Below are 16,921 nucleotides of genomic sequence, written 5' to 3' on the forward strand. Positions count from 1 at the left end.
CCAAAGCCAAAGAGGATTACAAAAAGTACGCAGATCGTCATCGTGTGGAGCAATGGAAATTGCAACCAGGAGATAAAGTATGTTTCCACTAAACACTTTCGGAGTGAACAACCAAGCAAAAAAACCTAGGATTAAAATACATGGGGCCTTTCCCAGTAAAACGAGTGATCAATGAAGTGACAGTTGAATTGGAATTACCAAAGAATCTATGCCAAATGCACTCCATATTCCACTTCAGCCTACTCAAAAAGGCACCCCCACCTGATGAATGGCACCCTGAAAAGGCAGTGCCCCACCCCTCCCTCATAGATGGACAAATACACTATGAGGTGGAGGAGATATTGGACTCCAAAAGGAAGCATAATAAAGTATTTTATCTTATCAAGTGGAAAGATTTTGATGATAGTTTCAGAGAGTGGGTAGAGTCCTCCCATGTGAATGCTCCCAAACTCTTAGCCAAGTTTCACAAAAAATATCCAGAAAAGGTGGGGGCTGAAGGGTGAGGGGGTCCTTAAGGGGGGCAGAATGTCAGGCCTGCTATCCACAGTAACGCCATATTGTTTTCTGATGCTTTCTCATTCTGTAGTTTTCCAGAGTTATTTGTCTACAGTTTCACAGAGAGCCAGCTGTGTTCCCAGGGAGGCCCTATCTACCAGAACTAGCCGTCGACCTTGGAGGAAGTTCTCTCACATTCCCAGGTATCAATTGTAGCTGGGCATTGGGGGGGGGGATAGAAGGAGGTTTTGATATATTGCAACATGTAACTAACACGTCATTCTCAACAAAGCTTCATGGTCAGCCAGACGCTTTCGTGCCTATGGATTAATTATGGACACCTGGACTTTGAATATAACCTTTCAATTAAAGAACTTTTTGACTCAAGAGACCTTGGATTTCTTGCAGCAAGGGGTGGGAGATGAAATCATAGTAACTTGAATTCCATAAACTGACAGTGCCATACATGGTCCCTGTGGCCAGATATGTATTATTTTATATGTATTTAACCTCTTATTGTTTATTTATGGATTTATTAATATATTTCTTCACTGAGCACTTGCAACTGGCACTTTAAGATGATTATGGAGGTTAACTTCTAAGGAAAACTTTTGAGCTATTAGATAAATATAAATGATTATATACTTTTGTCTTTGAGCTGTGATTTGTGAATAGTATATTGTATAATTGAGTTTCTTATTGCTTGTATTTAGACAATTACAGTGGAATTCCACACACACACACACACACACACCCTTGTTACCAGCATATCTGAGCTAGTCCAGAATCCCAACAGCACTTATAACTCTGAACCTGAGCTCAGCTATTCTGACCAAAACTTGGGTTTGGGCTGACAACTTCCTTACAGGGAGAGGTAACCTTGGGGAATTGAAGCTTACCTTTCCTATTTCTGATCCAAGGCACAGCCTTCTCAAGCAGCTCCAACCCCATGGCAAACAGACCTTGAGGACGATCTCTCCAGCCATGGACTATCCAACTCCAAATAATTTTGGTTCAATTCCCTCAACGGTGGAATTACAGAAGGCCAAATTGGATCCTATTCCTGGAGACAGAATTCTCAGAAAACCCACTAAGTTGAGAATGTGGAAAACCTTTGTTTGACCAGTTGTTAAGTTCTTTTAAACATGAGGCCAAATGAAGCACAAAGGACAAGATCATCCCTGGAGTATGCAGTATGTAATCAAGACCTGAAGCATCCAAGCTCTTGGACATGGGAACCAGAAGATCACCATCCCTTGCCTATCCAAAGAGTTTTGGGCATGAAGTAGGTCCAAACAGCTGCATATGGTTAGCCTGTCTTTCATCCTTTCACCATTCTGCTATGCATTTGTAACCCCTGTGAGGTTAATTGGTTTAGCCTAATGGGGTGGAGTCAGAAGCTAGAGGTGGGGTGGAGTCTGAAGCTAGAGACAGGCTGCTGAGGAGGAGGCTGTTGGCTGGGGAGCTTAATAAATTATAAGCTCTTATCACCTTGAATAAGGGCTATCATTCCCAACAAGAAGATGGAAGCCTGGGGTACAGCTGCTTCAAATGGATGAGAGAGGACTCATCACTTCTTGGATGTTGAACTGTTTGCCTTTTCAAGGACATTGTTGATTTGGAGTTTTTTTTTATGGTTGCACTTAAGAGTTGATTTTTTTTCAAAAAAAAAGTTGTATTTTATTAACTGTTAAAAAGTTTAAAAGGAAAAAAAAGTTATTTCTTAAAATTTTGTGTAAGTTGCTTCCTAAGCCCTATAGAACCCATGATAAGAGAAGTTACAGACTCTCCTATGCTTTCTCAGCCCAGGGAACCAGGTCCTCTCAAGGTTCCATAACAAGGCTGGGATGGGAGCTTTCCTGGCTCCTTGGGGAGCTCCAACTCTTACTGTCTAGCCACACTTTTTGGATTCCGGTTCCAGAAAAATTAAAATAAGGGACACAGTATCAACCTGTCTGGAACCTGTGCAGTACAATCCTGCATGTTTTCTTGAAAGTGAGTCCTGCTATTATCAGCAGGGTTTATTTCACGGCACAAGTTGTATAGGGATTCAGCCTTAAATGAAAGCTGGAGTGCTAAAGAAAGGAGAAGGCTAAGACTGCAAGCGAAAACAGTTTCCTTTCAGCTGAATGGCAAAGGGAAAGGAATCTTGTGGGAAGAGAAGAGGAAGGCAGGAATGCCATCACCTGTCCTTCCATATGGCTACCCATCTTCATGCTATTCCCCCCTCCCCTGGCTTGTAATTTGAATCTTAGAATATCTGTGAAGCATTTGCAAATGTCTTTTAAGCGGGACTCATTCAAGGATTTATTTTGGCCACAAAGGGTCAATTTTGTATGAATTTCAATTTTTTTATATCCAGAAGAATGTAACTCAGTATCACAGAGATGGAAAAGAAACAGACACTTTGACACATGCTCAAACAAACTAAAAAAAATTCCGTCTCTACAATCTATTGAGGAATTACAGAATTTTAAAGTTGACAATGAGGAAATTGAAATTGTTCAAGATTTTCTATTCCTTGGCTAAATCATCAACCAAAAGGGAGACTGCAAAGAAGAAGATTGAGACTTGGAAGAGCAGCTGTGAGGGAACTAGAAAAGATCCTTAAAGATGTCTCTCTGGGGGCCAAGATGAAGATAATCCAAACTATGGTATTCTCCATCACTATGTATGGATGTGAAAGTTGGACAGTGAACAAAACAAAAATTGATTCGTTTGAAATGTGGTATTGGAGAAGAGTTTTGCAGATACCATGGATGGCCAAAAAGACAAATAAGTAGGTTCTAGATGAAAACAAGCCAGAATTCTCCCTAGAAGCTAAAAGAACAAATCCGAGGCTATTGTACTTTGGTCACATCATGAGAAGACAAGATTCTCTGGAAAAGTCAATAATGCTAGGAAAAATGGAAGGCAGTAAGAAAAGAGGAAGACCCAAAACAAGATAGCTTGACTCAATAGAGGAAGGCATGTCCTCCAGTTTGCAGGATCTGAGCAAGTCTGTTAATGATAGGATGTTTTGGAGGTCTTTCATTCATAGGGTTGCCATAGGTTGGAGGCGACTTGACAGTGCATCACATACACACACAGTCTATATGGATGCTGTAGAAACATTAAAAACATCCCAAATTGGGAATCCCTCTTGAGTGTCGATCAGATCTCCCAGAGATCATGTATGGATCTGAAGACCTGTCTGTTGGGAAAGGACCAATATTGGAAACCCATCCTCGTAGGACTTTGTAAATCATTCCTAACCAAAATACAGTTCCATTGTGGTAACCAATATGCCAAAGCATGTGGATCAACAAAATGGATTGTACGCATACACATATTAGTGAAAACAAATATTTGCACAAGCCGAGTTCATCAGAGGTTTGTGAAGTCAGACTGCTGACTCTAATCACCGATGCTGTTTTAAGACATTTTAAATTGATAGTTCTAGCATGGTGTTACCAAAACAATTTTATGCAAAGATATTTTACCCTTTATATCATGTGTGAAGCCACCGTAGCAGAAAATTGCAAATGATTCAGGAATGGAAAATCACAGATGGGAACTTGCGTATGGCTTTGAAGACCAACCCATCCCCCACTACAAGTTAGCAGGAGGTTTATTGCTGAGTTTTTCTTTGTTTCCACAAAGGTAAAGGGAGATGATATTCTGATGATATTCAGGAATCTTGAATAGAGATTAGCCATTCCCATTCATGTTCTCATAACACATACAGAAGTTGCCTAGAGTTTTGTGTTGTGTTTGTTCCGTTCTTTGGCTGACAGTAAAACAACAAATAACTTCAACAATGCAGTGCTACAAAACCAAGCTCTTTGGTCTCATCCACTTCTTCAGGGCTTGAACAGACAAGGCAAAGTTCACAGGTCTCAGCACATGCAAATTGCAGGCTTATAGAATCATAGAACCATAGGGTTAGAAGGTACCTCTAGGGTCATCTAGTCCATAATGCAGGAAATTTAGAGTTATCTCCGCCTTCCCCACGCACAGTGACCCTCACTGCATGCCCAGAAGATGGCAAGAGAGCCAGTTTGGTGTAGTGGTTAAGAGCACAGGACTCTAATCTGGAGAACCGGGTTTGATTCCCCACTCCTCCACTTTAAGCCAGTTGGGTGACCTTGGGTCAGTCACAGCTTCTAGGAGCTCTCTCAGCCCCACCCGCCTCAGAGGGTGATTATTGTTGTGGGGATAATCCTACTATATAAAAGGCAAACTGTGTTCCTGACAACTCACTTCCTACCCTGGTGCTCCTCCAGAGGGCGCTGCCATGGAGGGAGGCCCAGACAGCCCATCCCTCCAAAGAGAGCACTGTAGCAGAAAACAAAGGCTGGGGTCAAGCACGGAGCAGGTGGAAATGCCCACCTCCCCGCCTTCACACAGCTGGGATCAGGAGTGGAGCAGGTGGCAATGCCCACCCCCAGGTGCTTCTGAACTCTTGCTCCTTTCTACTGCTAAAGACCCCCAAAAGTTAGAGAACTATAGACCCATCAGTCTTTTGTCTATCCCAGGGAAACTTTATGCCAAGCATCTCCTTAGGAAACTATCTGAGTGGATGGCTCTTCACAACCTGCCAGGGAAAGAGCAAATAGGATTTGTAGCAAATCATTCTACCTTAGACCATTGTGTCATGATATCCTTTTTAGCCAAAAAATACCTCCAATATCCCAAAGGCAGGTTATATGCTGCTTTCATTGATCTACATAGGGCCTTTGACTCAATTGACAGATTTTGTGGAGCAAACCACACAATTTGGGCCTTGACCAACAGCTTTTGTTTTTGCCCCGTCAACTACATCTTGCTAACACCTGCCAGGTTAGACTTGATAGCAGAGGCTCATTAACTCAAAAAATCCCTGTGACGAAGGAAGTAAAACATGACTGCATCTTAGCCCCTTGCTTGTTTAATTTATTTCTCTCAGACCTTCCTGCTCAGTTGGTTAAACCAGACGGTCATGCCCCCAAACTAAATTCTGACTTGGTTCCTATCTTACTATATGTGTACAACGCAGTAGTTCTTTCTTTAACTAAGGTAGGATTAAAGCACTTCCTATCAGTATTTATCTCGTTCTGTAGTCAGAATTCTTTAGCCATTAACTTTGACAAAACTAAAATCATGGTATTTTCTAAGTCATCGAAGTGATCTGTTTGGAAAATCGACGGAAGAGAAATTGAACAGGTTAAGTCCTTCAGATATTTGGGGGTCCTTTTTCATTATAACTTAAAGTGGGCATCGAGAGCATTCCATTACCTTGGCTGAGAACAAGATGTTGGCTAAGAACAAGATGTCAGCAAGAAGTGGGCATCGAGAGTATTCCATTACCTTGGCTAAGAACAAGATGTCTGCTATAATCCGTTTTCACCATCAAAAAGGCAACCAATATGTTTTGGCTGCCCTTCAGATCTTTCGAGCTACAGTGATTTCTCAGTTGTTATATGGAGTACCTGTGTGGATCCAGGACTTTAACCAAAAGATCGAACGAATTAAAGCAATCTTTTTGCGCTGCATGCTTGGCATGCCCAATTCGGTAGGCTACTCTATTCTGTGTGCTGAGTTGGGCCTATATACCATAGAATCCAGCACTTGGATTGCTACCATTAAATATTGGTTACGTCTTTATTACCAGCCTCCCCCAAATAGCCTTATTGTCTCTATAAGGGCCAACTCGTTTGTCTCTCAATGGTCCCAATCAATATCTGAAAAAATTGATTGATTTAGATTCTCTGGCTAATTATAGTGAAACTCATATACTCTGAATAATTCACACAAGAATTTGGGACATTGATTCGCAGATGATAAATGTTGGAGCAGAGGGAACTTGCTCCCTCTGGTTTTTAGGTTTTTCCTTTCCACATAATGCTATGGCCCAGTATTTCTCAACTCTAGCAATTCCCTCTCAATGCAGAGCTTTCATGCTGGCCAGACTTAATATATTTCCCACAGCTGTAGTCCCTGGCAGATATAAGGGTATCCCTCATGAGGCAAGATTCTGCAGGTGTCACCACCATGAACCTGACTCCATTCAGCATATATTTTTATACTGTCCACAGTTTACCCAGCTGCACTCACGACTGATTAGCCCTCTTTTTCAAACCCTTAAGATAGCCACTACTAGAGGTGTGGAATTCTTGCTAGCAGACAGATCTCCTGAAATTACTGAATGGGGCAGAGTTTCTGGCAAATGTGCTGAGGGTGAGAGAAAATGAAAAAATTGGTAAAGGGGATAGGAAGGGAGAGGGTGGGGGGAAGCAGGAGGGAGAGGGTTTACTGTGATTCCTGTGATTATTGTTGGGTTCCTGGGGGGAGGGTTTACTGTCATTCTTCATTTTTATTAGTAGTTAGAGTTACAACCACCTGTAATTTATTTTGCCCTTATTTTGACAAATTGGCAAATTGTACTGTATTGCTATTGTCATTGCTTTTCTTAATGCATTTATTATGCCAATAAAGGTAACTGGAACTGGTTAACTGGACAAACATGGCTACCCATCTTGATCTATAGTTGCTTACTGTTTCAAAATCCAACAACAAAGGTCAACCCATGTAATATCATGACAGATTTCCTATTATTCTTCCTTCTGCCCTCCCCCCCATTAAGCCAGGGCATAAAGGAAAGGCCTTTTCCCACTCTTCTTGCTTGTCAGCTATATATATATATATATATATAGCTGACATATATATATATGTGTGTGTGTATATATATGTGCGTGTGTGTGTGTCTAAATGAAAAAAAAGGGGTCCTCATAGTTTCCCCACATCTTTTCCACTTGGGTGAAAAAGAATGCTTTTGGGCTGGAAAACAACTGGAAAGGAAAGAATTAAGCAGCCCTTCTGCTCTCTGACGCAGTCCCTCCAGGTTGCCAAGGATTAAAAACAAAATGAACAGAGGAAAGGATCGCGGAACTATATGTAAGTTGTAGTTTGAATTTCATTGCAAAGGACACAGAGCATAGTGACTTCACAGAATGTTGTTTCTTTGAAAGTATTACCTTGGGCACATTTCCTGCACATTGGTCTCTAAAGAGATTTTGAAACATGACTGCAATGAGTGGCCAACATCTCAAAGATCTCCTCTTCTGTGTTTTTTTCCTCTTTCACTCTCACTGCCCTTTTGCTTGGGACCTTCCACCAAGAAGATCTCAGTAACATCTTCTTGTTTCCTTCACCAAATCCCTTATCCAAGCCCACCTTTCCTGGAGGAGTTTGACTATACTCCTTAGGTCTCAGACTAGGGCCAACCCAAATACTAGGAAAACCTAGATGCACACCTATGGCACCAGATTTTGAGGGGCACCAAAAAGGAGAGGGGAACTTCCCCTACTGGCTCAAATGGAAGTATGGTGTTAAATGGCTTCTAGAACCTCCATATCTGTTGATTCTTGTTTTTCATAGCATCCATGATGGAACATGGACAATAATACAATACCACAATTGTGTGGTGTAGTGGATAGAGCGGTGGACCCAGGTTCTCTAGGAAGACCTGGGTTTGAATCCACATGTCCCCCATGGAAGTTCACTGGGCAACCTTGGGCACATCGCACACACTCAGCCTGATTTACCTCACAAGGTTGTTTTGAGAAAACAGAGGAGGGGAAAATGATGTTCTAAGCTGCTTTGAGTTCCTAACTTGGGAGAGAAGTAGGATAACAATAAATAAATGCAAATGCAATACATATAACGAACCTGGCAAAGCAAGAACCCACCAGGCCCATCAGATAAACTCAGGAAAAATCCTGTCAGTAAAAATGAAAAATGAAATTTTCCTCTACAGGAATCTCAGGAATCTCTAAACAAGCACTCTTTTTTACTTGGCAGGGCACCTGCCTCTAAAGCAATCTTAAGGCTTTGGACTTCAGGGAGCAGAATTTGGCTTTACATGGATCTAGCCAGTAGCTGCATGCACCACCTTATTCTCCAGAGAGGCCATAATGTATAAGGTTTTGCTTTTAATTAGATGGGTTAGAGGGGAATGGAGAGAACCTTACATTTCAGTTCTCAAAAACTCTTTTAAAGTTCCATTTCTACAGATTCTCAAAACTAGAGGTGTGTGATCCAGGTCTGGGAATCCACAAAAAAAGCTCCATGTTTGCCAATCCAGAATAATCCAGACTGTGCTGGTTCCCCAGAGTGAACTTGGATCGAATCTGGGCACCTGGACTCACTGAAACAGATTATCTGGTCATAGCCACCTGCCACAGGCAGCCACAGATGACACAGAGCAGCAGCGGCAATGAAAGTGCAGCAGCAGTGAGAAAGAAATGGTGTGAATGGAGCCAAGCTCTGCACCACTGCAGGAGAGCGGCAGGAGACTAGCTGGGCAGAGGAGGAGGCAGCATGCAAAGTCAATTCCCATCCTATTCTTCCCCTCCCCTTAAACTCCAAAAGAGCTCCTCCAAGCTGCTACCAGCCACCTTTTAAACTCCAGAGCTTGGCAAGCCTCACCCTCCTCTTGCTTGAGTAAAGGGATTCTATATGGGATGCTATGGTTTGACATTGAGATTCTTTGATTCGACATTGGGATTCTCTGATATGTCAACAATAAACTTGGAATGGAGTTATGTCGAACCAGAGAATCCCAAGTAAGGGAGGGGGTCCACAGAATTTAAAAGGCTTGGAAATGTTTCCTCCACAGGAAACAATGGAACGTGGTCAGGGGCAGCTTGTTCAGGGGCCCATAGAACTGAACTCCAGGATCAAATCCTCCAGAAATTTAGGGTCTCTTAGTGGAAAGTCAGGAGTAGGTTCCTTGCAAATTTTGTGGAGATGCCAAGACCACGGCAATACAGCCCGGAAAACCCACAACAACCATCGTTCTCCAGCCGTGAAAGCCTTCAACAATACTTTGTGGAGATTGCTTAAAAATGCCATCCCCAGCCCTCAGGACAATTGTTCCCCATAGGGAACAATGGCTGATTAAATCCAGGATTCTCTATCCTAGATTAGATAATCTGACCTGGACATCAGGGATTCTGAATTTCTTCATCCTTGAAACCTGGATCTAGCTTACTCAGAATGTGTGTGTGAACACTCCTACTCAAAACCGCTATTCAGGTTTCTATTTCCTGGATTGACCCTATGAATGCTATGTCTAAAAGTAGATCCAAGCTATTTTCCCTGAAAGGCAATCATTTTAAACATAAAAGAGAACAAGAACCAAATCCAAAATGATGGAAACACTTCCATTTCTTCTAGGGTTCCCATCACTGTCTTGGTAAATGCCAGGCAATGTGGGGGGGTGCCTGAGGACAGTGAAGTTTTGGAAGGATGTGGTGTCACTTCTGGCTGATATTCTAGGCAGCTTCCCCTAATCTCTCTACTCTTTACCACAGAGACTAGGGGAAATTCCTAGAGCATCACTATGTAGAAACCATTTTTGGTCCTGTTCCTCAATTCTTTGGAGGCAGAAAATGACCATAGGGGCAGATGATTCCACATTGACAAGTTGAATTCTCTTAATTCTCCTTTGCTGAATATCTCCCCCAAATCTGGCAATACATTTCTATTCCTCTTTTTAGGAATTTTAGTCAGTTTCAAATCAATTACTCTTTCATGAAGACGAAGATTTAATTTAGATCTCTCAGAAGTCATGTATTATTTATTTATATATCACAAGCATAGTTGAAAAATTAAGAACAAGGTAGGTGATTAAAAAAACAATAAACACAAGCCAGGACTTGAGTGAACATATCCTTGCTGCATCAGACTGCTTTTTATCTTTTGCATCATATTATAGCAGCACAACAACAGACAAATCCCTAGGAGAGGATACCTACACTATCACATGATTCATTATTTTAAAAACCCTCAAAGATAAATTAATGAGAAATCAAAAATAATTCCTCTTTCAAATTTCTTTTTTGCATAATTTCAGAAAAAGAAATTCTACCCCCTGTAACAATCCTACACTCAAGTTGGGTAATAGAAGGCCTATTTCTTCACATACACATACCTAAGGATGGAAATACATGTTACAAAGTACCTAGGGATGCTCAAGTGAACCTCATTTCACATGTCCCCCCTCCAACTTCCCATGTACTCGCTTGCACAGTCACATATCAATTTGCTCCATGTGAGTACAGTCACGTGTTTAGTATCAGTTCCTTCTCAGCTGCTAAAAGTATCCCAGATTGCTCCACATCAATTCATTGAAATGCAGATCTTGGACATTTTCTCACACTATAAAGAAATGCAAATTGGCAAGTCAGAGGAGCCTAAAGTACTTGCTCTATGGTGTCTATCCCTGAGAGTTCTTGCTGCAAAAATAGAACTAAGACTCAGTGGAGGCATTTGTACTCACTTGCAAATGCAATCGTACGGAGGGAGCTCCTGTGAAAGCAACATTCACACGTGCCAAGCAAGAGACAGCTTGCATTCAAGTTGAGGACCCCACCTAAAATCATGCACTTGAGCATCCCCAGGTAATTTGCAACATGTATTTCCACTCAAAGAGTGGAACCTCATGAGACGCACAGGCACATGTTGGATCCTGCAAGGATCCCTGGGAAATGTAATCTTAAAAATAACCCCAGCCACTCAATGTGATTCTCAGCTAAGGAGAATCACAACTGGAGGGACTTTCTCTTTCACACACACACTCTCTCTTTCTAAAATTCTCTGGGAGCTCAGGATGGGGATGAGGAGGTGGAGAGCGATGTAACAAGAGGCAGGAAAAAAGTCAAGGTGTTTTGCGAGCAAGAGAGAAACCCAGTCCCTCCCATTCTTTTTCTCCTAGCAGGGAATCACAGCATGGATCCCCCCCCCCCAACCCGTCTCTAAGCTCCTGAAGGAAAACCAAAGCAAGTGGATTTTTGAGAGAATCTCTCCAGTCAATCAGCTGTTCTTTGTAAGAAAATGCACTCAGCTCAGTTTTCCTCCAGGAGCTTGGAGGGAGGGAGGGTAAGACTATTGCTCCCAGGGAAGCTTGCACAACCCATCCCGTGCTTTTCACATATAATTGGTCTCATGTGTTTCCACTCTAAGTTCTGAATGTATCTGAGAAATAAGGATTTAGGAAGGGCAGAATATTTAAAAACCTTGGAAACTGGGATAAAACCTGAGATGTTGTCAGGTCTGTTGCCCACAGTCCCTCCATACTGTTATACATTCTAGATAGGATGTTGCAATAGCCTTGTACACCTGTTCCCCTGTTGCTTTCCAGATTCCAGTGTGGCAGAGACCTTATCTAGGATGGCTTGCCGCAGCAGCCTTGGGGCAGCTCCATCCTGATACTCCCATCCTGCTACTGATTATGGTTCTGCTTGGTGGGTTAAGCGGGTGGGGGACAAGCGGAGGGGTAGTTATAGTGTATCATGTATTCAATGCGTCATTCTTAACAAGGAACCTGTGTACAGCCAGACGCCTTTAATTGCTTCTGTGTATCCTATGGACATATGTATGGCAAAGCCAAGATATCTCAATAAAACCCATTTACTCAAGAGTCTGGATTTCTTGCTGCAAGGGTTGGGAGTCAGCTTCAACGTATCCTGTCTTCCATAGACTGACATATGTCTTTTAAGAATGCAGCTGTAGAAATTGCACAGATTTGCCAGATCTTTTATTTTTCATAATTTATTCTTTACAATTTACTGTTTTGTATAAAAGATTCTGTTTTTTCCAGTAATGGAAAGAAACATGGAGTTCTGCTTGAGAATTGACATCTTGCAGAAAACTGATTGCAGCTTAATGCTAAAGGTGTGAGAATTGACATCTTGCAGAAAACTGATTCCTTTCACCTTTCTCTGATGTCACAAAAAAGTATTTAAGTAGGTACAGCATGCCCAACACCCAAGGTCAAAAAGGTGAGCCATCTGCTGGAAAGGTGTGCAGCTTCCAGGCTTAGCATGATCCTCACTGGTCCCCGTGGCCTTCTTTTACATTTTCTAAGACTTCGTCAAGGAAACAAAGAACAAGTTATGTTCAAAAGCCGCACTTAATACCACTGTCCTTTTAACACCCGCTAGGTCACTGGGCAGTGTAAAGGCATATTAAAAAGATACGGGATTCAGTTTTAAAATAGATGAGGAGTGACGGAAGTTAATGTAAGTAAAATCATAAAATGAATTTCATGTATCATTAATCCTGATAACTGATTTTATTGCTTTGGAAAATTATGATGGCATTCTGCTACAAAATACTTAACCTAATTTAAATTTCAGAATATCCCCCCCCCGGCAAATCACTGTAAGCAATATTTTTAATCAGTGGAGTAGAGTTTATTAGTTTTCAGATGGTGAAAGAGAGTTTATTAAGACAACGTTGCTGGGGTGTGTGTGTCATGCAATCTTTGTGCTTTTTCTTTTAAAATTGTTGGTGGGAGGGATGCTAATGAATGCCTACATAGTTATTTTTCAACAATAATGAACAAAAAGTACCATTTTAATCACCAGGGATGTAATCCTGACCTCATTTATTGGGACACAGGCTTTGCTGTGATTACGAAACAGTTCCTTTCAGGAACTGTGCTGAGGATCTGGGAGTCCAATGAAGAGAGAGATGACTCAGTGACAAGCTTTGGTAAGAAGCTATGCTCTGTTTCCTTTCTTCTATCTGAGCTGGGTTTTGCACTAAATATATTAGAAAAGGGTGATGTGAAAGTTTCTCTCTGCAAACAGCAGGAATTAACACACTTGGTTTACTATAACAACAACAACAACAACATTTGATTTGTATACTGCTCTTCGGGACAACTTAATGCCACACTCAGAGTGGTTTACAAAGTGTGTTATTATTATATTGTCGAAGGCTTTCATGTCTGGAGAACTATGGTTGTTGTGGATTTTCTGGGCTGTATAGCTGTGGTCTTGGCATTGTAGTTCCTGACGTTTCACCAGCAGCTGTGGCTGGCATCTTCAGAGGTGTAGCACCAAAGGACAGAGATCTCTCAGTGTCACAGTGTGGAGAAGATGTTGGCAGGTAATTTATATCTACTCAGGAAAGTGAGTTTGGGCTGAGTTTCCCAGTTTGGGCTGTAGGAGTTTCCCAGGGTGTGGAATGCTAATGGAGGGAGGCTTCACTGTATCCTGAGGAGATTCTTTTGCATATGGATTGGTGCTTGATATGCTAATCTTCTCTGCAGGGCTATTGTGGGATGTGGAGTATTTTGTTAGCCTGGTGTTTTGCAGGGCTGGAAGCCATGCTCTATTCATTCTTAAAGTCTCTTCTTTCCTATTGAAATTGTGTTTATGCTTATGAATTTCAATGGCTTCCCTGTGCAATCTGACAAAGTAGTTGGAAGTGTTGTCAAGTATTTTAGTGTCCTGGAATAGGATACTGTGTCCTGTTTGAGTCAGGCTATGTTCAGCCACTGCTGATTTTTCAGGATGGCCAAGTCTGCAGTGTCTTTCATGTTCTTTTATTCTTGTCTGGATGATATGCTTTGTGGTCCTGATGTAAACTTGTCCACAGCTGTAGGGTATACGGTATACTCCTGCAGAGGTGAGGGGGGGTCTCTACTGTCTTCATTATGTGTTATTATTTATGTGTTCTGTTATGTGTTATGTGTTATTATTATCTTCACAACAATCACCTTGTGAGGGGGTGGAGTTGAGAGAGCTCCAAGAAGCTATGACTGACCCAAGGTCACCCAGCTGGCTTCAAGTGGAAGAGTGAGGAATAGAGATGGGCATGAACCAGGAAAACGGTGGTTCATGGCGGTTTGTGGTTTGTGAAAAGTGAAGAACCACGAACCACCATGAATTTGCCCAGTTCACAAACTGGTTTGTTCAGTTCATGGTTCGTCACTTTGGGGCAGCTGCAGCACTTTTCTAGCTGTTTGCATTTGCAAACAGCAAGAAAAGTTTCAACCTTCCTGCCCCACTGCTCCCTCCCCATCAGCTGAAAAAAGCTGCTGGCATTTGAAAGCAGCTCCCATCAGCTGAAAAAAGCTGCTTTCAAATGCCAGCCACTTTTTTCAGCTGATGGGGGATTCCCCTCCTATCAGCTGAAAAGTGGCTGGTGGTTTGAAAGCAACACTTTTCCTGCCATTTGCAAATGGCAGGAAAAGTGCTGCTTTGAGAGTCAGTAGACCCAAAGAAGGAAACCTGACGAGGTGTACACCTCTTGTGACAAACCGAAAAATGAACCAAAAGAACCGGCCTAGAGTTTGTTGTGGTTCATCAGAAATGAGCTCTGATGAACTGCTGGTTTGCGAACCATGAACTGGCTTAATTTGTGTTGAACTTCGGTTCTTATTTCGGTTCGTGCCCATCTCTAGCAAGGAATCAAACCTGGTTCTCCAGATTAGAGTCCTGCCTCTCTGAACCACTACACCAAACTGGCACTCTGATATAAGTTAATGATGACAGAGGGCAAAACAGACCTTGGACGTGACTCAGGGCTGAAGCCAAAGTGGCTCAGTTCATTCCATCCATAAAAGTGCCAGCTGCAGGCTCAGGCAGCCTCAGTTTGCCTCAGAGCTGTGCAGGGAAGGAGGAAGGGACTTAACTCTTCAACCTTCACTCCACTTTGCTATTCAAAACCAGGCATTTTGCTTTGTTCTTCCCGTTTTAAAGGGAAAGTATGTTTTTTCCTTTTTAAACCTACTGATGCAGCTGGGCTGCCAGAGTGGCAGGATCTCACTGCAAAGACATGCAACACCTGAACTGTTTGCAAAGTGTTAAGGTTCTGTACCCCCTAAAGGAAGGAGTGTGGGATGGTTCTGTAGTGGCTAGAGCACGGTAAATTACAGAAGCATGAACGGTTGGGTTCTTTCTGATCTTGTATGAGGGAGAAGGTAGTTTCTGGCCTCTGGCAGCTAGCCCCCCCCCAATCATTCCTCTCACTCTCAGATGTTTTGAGGGCAAGAAACTGTCAGTCCTAGGGTGTCATTCCCTGGCAATTAGATTCCCCAAGTCCCTCACAGCAAGCAGGCAGGTGCATTGGTTGAAAAACCTTTATTAGAGATCCATACAGTTCAGGTGTTCACTCATAGGTAGAAGTTGGCAGAAGGCAAACAATAGGACTACTGATATAGAGAGACATTCTCCCACCCCCTCCCCCCTTTTGCATTTAGGTGCGAAAGCCTAAAAAGTTACATGGGAACAAAAAGCAGTTAAGTCTGAGATAAGGTACTGTGGGGATCTCCACTGGGGTGGCCGGGGCCTGCAGGGGGTGCTGTCACCAGCGTGGTCCCCCCCGGCCAGCTGACGCCGTGGGGGCCTGGGCCTAGGGCTGCCTCCTTATGGCGCAGAAGGGGGTTAAGCGGCACCCCCCATGCCTGTCCGGCCCTACCCCGCTGTCCTAAAGAGGAGGGGGGTCTGCTGCACCCGTTTCCCTCTCTCTCTCTATCCCCACAGTCTACCACCAATGCCCCGCCTCTCCCCCTCAGCCCCACCCCACTCCCATGTCACACGTCCCCTCCCTGCCTCCCTGAACCTCCCGTCACCCGTGAAGTCCGTTCCTCCCTCCCCTCATCACTCCCTCTCTTCCCTTCCCCGGTCTCATATTCATTCCTTCCCTATCTCGCCCTTATCACTCTCCCTCTTCCTTTACCCTGGGCTCGTATTCATTCCTTCCCTATCTCGCCCTTATCACTCTCCCTCTTCCTTCCAAAGTTCCCAGTTCTCCACTCCCCTTCCCATCCACTCACACATGCACACCCGCACCTACCTCATGCTCTCAGCGTTCTGCCCTTTTATTCCCCTTTCCCTGTTCCTCCCCATGCCCTTCCCCCGCCTCCTCCGCTGACGGGTGGCTCTCTCCTCCCCTGGGTGTGGCGCGCGGCTCGCACTCCCACCTCGTCCCGCCCGGAGCTCCTCCTCCCAGGCGAAGCAAGGGGCTGGTGGGTGCTGCCCACTGGTGCCGCTCATGCCGTGGCGCCAGGCTTCCGCCGCGCCTGCTGCCCGCCCCACCGCCAGGCCAGAGCGCCTCTTCTGGGGGCACCTCTGCTCTCCCCACTGGTGCCCACCCCTTCTCTCCGGTGAGGGCAGCAGGCATCTGCGTCGTCATCGCGGCGGGAGCCTTTGCCCCTCTCCTTGACTGGCCATCGTGGGGCTCAGTGCCCCGGGTCCGTCCCGCACTGTCCTCTTCCTCCGCCACGGGTGAGTAAGGAGGGGTGGGCCCGGCCGCGTCCCGACACCCACCCCCTTGGCATCGGGTTATCTTCAGGCTCGTCCTCTTCGAAGATCCGTGACATGAAATCGGCGTCCACGTGCCAGGGTCCGGCCGTGTACTGAATAGAGAACCTAAAGGGGAGAAGTGAGAGATACCAGCGTAAGACCCGGGGGTTGTGATCTTTCATCCTATGTAGCCACTCAAGGGGTGTGTGGTCCGTCAACAGGGTGAAGGGGTTATTTGTCAGGTAGTATTGGAGCGCTCCTATGGCCCACTTAATGGCAAGGGCCTCACGCTCCACGGTGGTGTACCGTTGCTTGGGGGGTTGCAGCTTGTGGCTCAGGAACAGCACCGGGGCGGCTCCCCTGCT

The sequence above is a fragment of the Eublepharis macularius genome, chromosome 18 (genome assembly GCF_028583425.1).
Source record: "Eublepharis macularius isolate TG4126 chromosome 18, MPM_Emac_v1.0, whole genome shotgun sequence".
Classification (NCBI taxonomy): Eukaryota; Metazoa; Chordata; class Lepidosauria; order Squamata; family Eublepharidae; genus Eublepharis; species Eublepharis macularius.